The sequence below is a fragment of the Trematomus bernacchii genome, unplaced genomic scaffold, assembly GCF_902827165.1.
Source record: "Trematomus bernacchii unplaced genomic scaffold, fTreBer1.1, whole genome shotgun sequence".
NCBI classification, from domain to species: Eukaryota; Metazoa; Chordata; class Actinopteri; order Perciformes; family Nototheniidae; genus Trematomus; species Trematomus bernacchii.
In genome coordinates this window covers 7,739,751-7,747,640 of record NW_022987828.1, presented here as the reverse complement: position 1 = coordinate 7,747,640, position 7,890 = coordinate 7,739,751, and positions in this window count along the sequence as shown.

The following is a 7,890-nucleotide window of genomic DNA, read 5'->3' as shown; positions in this document are numbered from 1 at the left end:
CTTGCCCAGTACACACAAGCAACATATCAGAGAAGCACAGAGGAGGCAAAGATTGAGTCTGCAATGCAACAGCAGGCTTTGGAGAGAAAATGCAGCCTCTGTGATTCTGTGCTTCTCCAAATACTCACATCTGTTTTGTAGCCCTAGCATTTGCCATTTTAGTCATGAGTTACTGTCTTTCTATTGCCCTTTATTTTGTGCCACGATTTTTAATTCAGTTGCATGTTTTTGCGAAAATGCTTTTTCACATTTTTCACATGCATTTATTCAAGACCTTGGCTACTTTGCCTTCTACATTTGTTTGGATGACCCTGGACTTTTCTTTCTTCTCTTTGTATTTTGCTAAAGCATGTCTTTTTAAATATGTATAAATATTCAATTGTTTGGATAAAAAGGCTCTTATACTGTGAATTATTCAAAGTTGAACCTTGAAAGATGTAAAGGCTTTATTGTCTGCAAAATAGCTACAGTGTAGCTGTTGGCAATGAAAACCATTAAGTCCAACAAAGAGACGTACAAAACACTTCAGACAGAAAATGGTGCTAGTACATTCAGGAGTAAGCAGGAATAGGTATTGGCTTTACCCCAAGAAACTGCAGACATCTACATCTGAATTTGATTTGACTTGGAATGATTCTGTAAATAATGTAAAAAAAGTCTTCCTTTTGACAGTCCTAAAAGGATAGTGTGTTAAATCATACATAACCAATACTTTGACATTGCTTTCTTGTTATGTACATATTTAGTCTCCTCAAGCTAAGTTGAGCATCGTCTGAAATACAGCTAGTGTCTCCACCTCTAGTTAACAAAAGCCAGAGACACATTTTCTTAAAGGAAAAACAACATAAGAATAAAAGTATTTATTAAATTCACGTCATGTATCTAAACGTGGACTGAAGCTCCCCTGCATGGAGCTGGAGTCAAACTGCTAAAATACTCCTTGCTGTTTATCTCTTTGACTCTCTTCCTCTCTCGCTGCTGTTCTGTCAAATGAATCTTCATCTGTTTAAGCTGTGTAGCATCATTAATGATAGGTGGTGTTATGTGAGATGCTCAGAGGAATGAGCGTGTTTGCCTTTTGCTATTACTCCCTCTGTTAGAGCGGAGCAGCATGAGCATCTCGCAGCTCATCTAGATCAGCCTAAATGTGCCTTGGGCAGACAAGACCAAGGTCACTGAAGCTTTGCCATCACATTCTGCCCACTATAAGAGCTAGTCACGTTGCTGTGTGGAGTGCTGTGTAAACATAACTTTATGTGTGGAAAACATTCATCGTTAACCCTATACAAAGAGTCATCTGTGTGTTTGCATGCCTGTAGGATGAGCAAGGACTGTCCATGTATGTCGGCGTTTCTGGTTCTCATGCCTCTGGTATCTCAGCCATGTTGTCACTGCCTATTTATTCTTTTATTGATCTACTCCTGGTCCTCGCTCCTACACAACGCATTTCCCTCGGGGGGGCCGGCTGCTCCTTCCCCGACCTTCATAGAGCTCCCAAGTCTCTCGTCCCTACTCTCTCCCTCTCACTGTGTGTGTGCTGGCGTGGGGCTGAGGGAGCAGTTCACTAATAGAAAGTCTATTGACTGGGCCAGTCACTCATTGCTGCTATAATAGCTGCCGGGCCCTCTGGACGCCAGTCGATAAAAGGGGCTTGTCTCTGTTCAGTGCTGAGAGGCCTTTGTCAGCACCGGAGGAAAATTAAATGTTTGATCGACCACCTTTTAAGATACAATTTATAGTGCATGTTTGTGTGTGTGTGAGCATGCATTCGAGCCATGTGTTAGTATCATAGACTGTATATATAAAGGTTAGTATATGTGTGAGAAATATCAGAGAAGTGGGAAGCAGGTATGACACTGCGACAATAAATCTTCTTTAATTGTCTGTGTCAGAGTTTGCTGTGAGGGGAAACTGCATGTGTGAATGTGTTCGAAAACAGCAGTGTGACCGCTAATTCTCGGGAAGCTTTTTCCTCCGTAGGCCTGGACTGCAAACAGCTGCCACTACCGTGTAACCGTTAGTTGCTGCGGATCCAAAAACACACTCATGCCAAGTCTCCTCAAACACATTTGGCAGCAGAAATTGAGTCTTAGACGAGAGACAAAGTGATAGTTAAAAAGACAGACGACGTAAATGTTTACCTGCACCTTGCAGGGCTGGACATCAATGGATCTCTGAACTATGTCATTAAATATGGAAAACATTCAACTATGGAGAGTATCAGGGCCTGTTTAAACAAAATGTTGCTAACTGTATTTTTGTCCGGCTAAACTTGATTCTTGTAAAGATGTGTGTGTTTGGATTGACTAAGTGACACTCCTGGACTCCTTTTTGTTGAATGAGTATTTGCAGGAAAACATGGTTGGATTTCTTTAAAAGAGGTCATTATTAAATGAACATTGGTTTTGCACGGAAACTCAGGGATTGTCAAAAATATATCAGCCCTGACATTGTGCTGAGATATAAAGCCCAATTATTCTTATCTGCCAAAACAGCTGGACTGAAGTTGCTGTTAGTGTCTCTGTTTTCTCTGCACACACCCTAATGACTGCCCTTGTATGGAACGGTCTCACAGGCAGCCTTTTGTCCCATAATGCCAACATGCACCTCATTAGAATAGCCCCTGAGGTAGCGCTGTGGGGAGGAGAGCAGGCTGTGATTGACAGCGCTGGCATTAAGACTTAGGGGGTGGGGACAGCGCAGCAAGGTCACTGTCAGGGGAGAATAAATATGGAGAGAGTTGCCAAGCTTATAAAGTCTGTGGTACATAGTGAAATGACTGGGTCATTCCTTCACACATTCACAATGGGCACCAAGGCCACGGGTTGAAGGACCATGGGGAGACAATGGCATGCAGCGTGGATGTGTTGGAGACTTTTGAGCGATTTAAATATGTAACACGATCCTCAGAAGGGTTCCCTCGTAGCCCAGCATGGTGGAGCCGACTGCTAACCTCTGACACCTTCTTCATGTCAATACTAAGCAGCTGAGGTGACAAGCCGAGACGAGGTCATCACATTTTTTTGAGAGTGTCTTTTATGAGACCGTAAGAGTGTTTTTGTGAACACTTAAGCTGCTGTCTTTGTCAGGAGAGTTGATCACAGGCGTTAGATTACTGGGAAGGAAACTTGCTGCTAATTCTGTCCCACATTTAAGCCCGCGGCAGACGAAAGAAGGAGAGCGGCAAATATGATTATGGCTGATTTCTGCCAAACTGCGGCTCAGGGGAAAAAAAAGAAACACATCAAACACATACCCACAGACACTTGTGCACCCTGTGTCTCTCCCTCCATGCACGTACACACACAAAATGCAGGAAGACAGGCGACTGCTGATTGAATTAAGGTAAAATTAACTGGGAACTTTGTGAAAGTTGTGCTGCTTCCCCGCAGGCGACAATCCGATTAACTTCATTAACATACCTGGCTAGAGCTTCAGTGCTGGGAAGGAAGACACGCTGATGGAGAAATAGACAATGTATGAATATATGTCAGGGGGCGGGAGGGGGGGGTAAGACTGGGATGAGGCAGTAGCCAGATGGAGAGGTGAGGTAGAGGAGGGGGGAGGAGGTGAGGGCTGTGCTGAGTGATATCTGCAGTGTGCAGGGTGTGAAGCGTGTCATCTGTCAGCTAATAGAAAACCTGTGTGTGGCCAAAGCTGAAGTGCAAAAACATTCTTTCCTTTTGCTTCTCAAACTCGCTCTCTGCTGCTATTTGTACCCCGAGGGGAAGCGGTCCAATCACTCGGTAACAGTTCCTCTGCAGTCCCCGGCCCTCCGTGTCGTTCGGCCGCTCCGTCACCTGCCACATATGCCGTTGTGATGCAATTCCCCACATTTCTGTGTTCCGAATGTTAAGGGAGCTGTTACTGAGAAGTTGGTAAACGGCTGTGTTTATTTAATGCTTATTTTTCTAACGGAGACATATTTCAGAGCCAGAGTAACGAGCCTCTTATTTACTTCTCAGATGAATGCATCTGTCTGCTGCTTGTTGGTTATCTTTAAATGAAAGGCCTGATAGGCAAGAGATGCTTCCAATTAGTCCTTCAAAATGTAATCACATAAACATGATGGCAACAATGAGTTTCTGTACTATTATTGTGGTACAAATGAGGGTAGGAAATTGTTTTAATTACCCATTGTCTTAAAAAAAGAGTTGGAACATAACTCACACATGAAATTAAGTTAAACTTTGATGTTACTTCAGCTGTTGTTCAAGGACAGAGTGACCTTGTTGTAGCTTTGAACAGGAGTAGCCTTAATGCCTGTAAGCTGATGTGTTCATATTTAGTCTCTGAGGATCGTTTGACTCAGAAAGATGGCACCTGTCATTGTGTGTGCGTGTGTGTGTGTACATTTTCTTTTGACATGCAGGTTTTCATTCATATCAGCTTGTATTGTTTTGAAAGACTAAACTTCCAAGGCGCTCTTAGTAATAGTGTTGTTTTCATTTGGGTAAGTCCATGAAAAGGACCAACAACCCTGTTTTGGTTGTGTTGATACGTAAGAGGTGACATTTGTGACTCACATGTGCTAACTGTCAAATGCCTTCGCACAGACGTCAAAACAGCCACAGATTTCAGGAGTGACATCATCCACCCGTGGGGTTGGAGATATATTTGCAGTCTATTCAAAACCTTTGCAGTGTTTTTCATCCCACAGCGATTGTGATGACAACTGCCCTCTGGATTGTGACCTAAAGGATTATATACCTCTTCTGATGGGGGGCTCAGCCCAGTTAACTCCCCGGGCCTTTTACATTTACCAGAACAAAAGATGAGTCTGCTTGCCATGTAGTCACTTCCCTCTTTTTCCTCTTCTAATGAAGGCTAAGTGCATTTTAGTGTTATAATGGCTCTACATTATGCCGTCTCATGCCGTTCTCTTTTACAACAGTGGCTGATTGAGGCTGAGACCTATTAATATTCTGCTTTAAAGAGGAGAGGGGTTTTATATCGTTGGATAAAGGGGTTTCTTTTCACTGTTTATTTATTCATTTCATGCCACGTTCAATGCCTTAAACACATTAACCATATGTGAAAGGGCTTCGATTAATTTAACTAAATTTATTATGAGCACTATAGTATGCTCCAGAGAGCGGTTTCATTGTTGCTCCTCCGTTACAGTGCAGTAGGGACTGCCTGTGTTTATAGTTATATTATCTTAATTATTTGTTAACACCACACACTCTTGTAATTGGTTGTTTCCGGGGATTGTCACATGGGTGTGGTTAATGGTATTTAGGGCACCTGGTGTATGTGGAGGTTTGGTAGCATGACAATGGGGGTGAGCTTACTGTAGCTCTGAAATCTTTTGTTGACCGTATGATTCTGTTTGTTTATTGTTTTGAGTTACAATATTAAATATCCCTAAAACGTCAAGATCAGTACAGACTTTATTATTTATACGCGTCACATCAATGAGCGAAGTTTAGCCTCACAGCGGCCGTATTCAATGGGAATATAGCCGCCACAGGGACAGTGAGACATTTATATTGTGACTGTCCTCCAGTTTTAAAGTCACCTGATTACTAGGTGACTTCCTGAACTGTACCCATCTTTACTTCTAGCCTTGTCAGGGTCTTTTTCTTCAGTAAAGTTGTTTAATGTCAGCCGACTGATTTGAATTCCACAGTTCATTCATAAAGATTCCCTCCTGGTTGCTTTAGGATCACTGTCCAGCTTTATTAGAATTGAAATAAACTGAAAATCATGGAATAAGATTGTGAAAAGATCCGTACAATAAGTGTTCTCTAAATAAGGGTGTCAGTGCCGTTTTTAAAGTGTTTCTTGAGAACTGTAGTGAGAAGTTTTGAAGCCTTTTGAAAATGTGTTTTATATATTATTCAAAAAGACCTAAGCCTTGTCTCTCCTGACCATCATTCTCTGGCTTTCTGTCTGACACACATAATGCTGACCAATTACAAAACCTCCTGCCCTTTTCTGTTTCTGATTGTACGTTGATCCTCTGCTTAGCTCAAAGTCTTAATTGAAACTGAATTTCTTGGTGTTTCGTTCAAGAACCACTTTTTGCCTGACATCTTACGACATTGACAGCAAAGTCGCCACACCCAGACAGGTGTGCCCTAATGCAGTGGTTCCCAAACGGTGTGCCGCGGCACACTGGTGTGCCGTGAGGCAAGTCCGGGTGTGCCGTGGGATTTTGTGACAACCATACGTTATTATTGCAATATACAACTACACACATTTTTTTTTTTCCTCTATACCTAAAAACAATTATTTAAAAAAAAATCCTCACAGAACCCCATATTTCGCTGTTAACGCAGTTGCAGGTGGGAATTATAAGACCGTGACACATCGAAGGCTGAAGGACAACATTAAAACAAAGAAACACGCAAGAGGGAAAATGGAGCGCTTTCTTGTGCGGAGCAAACCACCAACCACCAGTGCAGAGACTGCCGACAACCCACCACCGAAAGAAAAGAGGAAAAAAACTGTCAGCAGACAGTATCATGAAAGTTACCTGTCTTATGGCACTGCAGGCGAGCGGCAGATTTTCCCTACAAATAGACGAATCTACTGACATAAGTGGGGCTGCCCAACTTCTGGCAAACGTCAGATATGTTGATGCTGACTCTATCAAAGAGACGTTTTTCTTCTGCAAAGAAATGGAAAGCCATACTACGGGAGAAGATGGTGAATTACATCAAATCAAGGCCCCTGAAATCTCGCCTCTTCTCCCAGCTGTGCGCCGAGATGGGAGCCGACCACCAAAGCCTGATCCTCCACACAGAGGTACGTTGGCTGTCACGGGGGAAAGTCCTATCCCGTCTTTATGAGCTTCGGGAAGAGCTTTTGGAGTTTTCACGTGAACACGCTGTCCCACATAAAGACAAGCTCGCGGATGAGAGGTGGTGCGCCAGGCTGGCTTACCTCGCAGACATATTTGGGCATCTCAACGAGTTAAACGCCAAGCTTCAGGGCAGGAATGAAAACATTTTATCATCCACAGACAAGATTCGGGGTTTATGGGCAAACTTATCCTGTGGCGCGAGGCTTTGGAACAGGGCTCCATGGACATGTTCCCGCTGGCATCAGCTGCGCCGCAGGGAGCTAGGGAGCGCGCTGTATATGCCAAACACCTTCAGACCTTAAAAGAGAGGTTTGACCGCTATTTTCCACGTGTGGCTGACATCGAGGACTATGACTGGATCCGAGACCCATTCCACCAGGAATTCCCAACAGAGAAGCTCACTATGAAAGAGAGAGAGAAGTGCGCAGAGCTCCGTGTGGACCGCACACTGAAACTCAAATTTAGTGAGCTCCCACTGGATCAGTTTTGGTTGGCTTCTGTATCGGAGTACCCAAGCATCTCCCACCACGCGATTGAGCAACTTCTTCTTTTTCCTCACTACCTACCTGTGTGAGTTGGCGTTCTCTACTCTGGTTTACATGAAGAACAACAGGAGGTCACGGCGCTCTGTTGAACAGGACTTGCGAATGGCCCTCTCCTCAGTGCCACCAAGGATTAAAAAAATCTGCGCGCCCCGACAGGCACATGTATCTCACTAATTTGTAAGTCGGCAAAATATTTACAATAGTTCTCTGTGCTGAATTTCTGCTGAGTCTTTGCCTCATTTTTAATTTTGTGACCTGTCTGGTTTAAATGAGTGTGTTGCTGCTTTGATGAAGCCTAATTTGATAAGGTTTCAAATTAATTTCTGAAATATTTCGTTAATAAATATTTCATGAGTAATATAGTTGTCTTTGTCACATTTTGTTTGGCATTAGTAAATAATTATGCACATTTACAGATATTTTACATGATATGAGTGATAACACGTCTTATAAGGGCTATTTTGCACAATAGGTGTGCCTTGAGATTTTTACTTGTCCTTTGGTGTGACTTGGGCACAAAAGGTTTGGGAACCA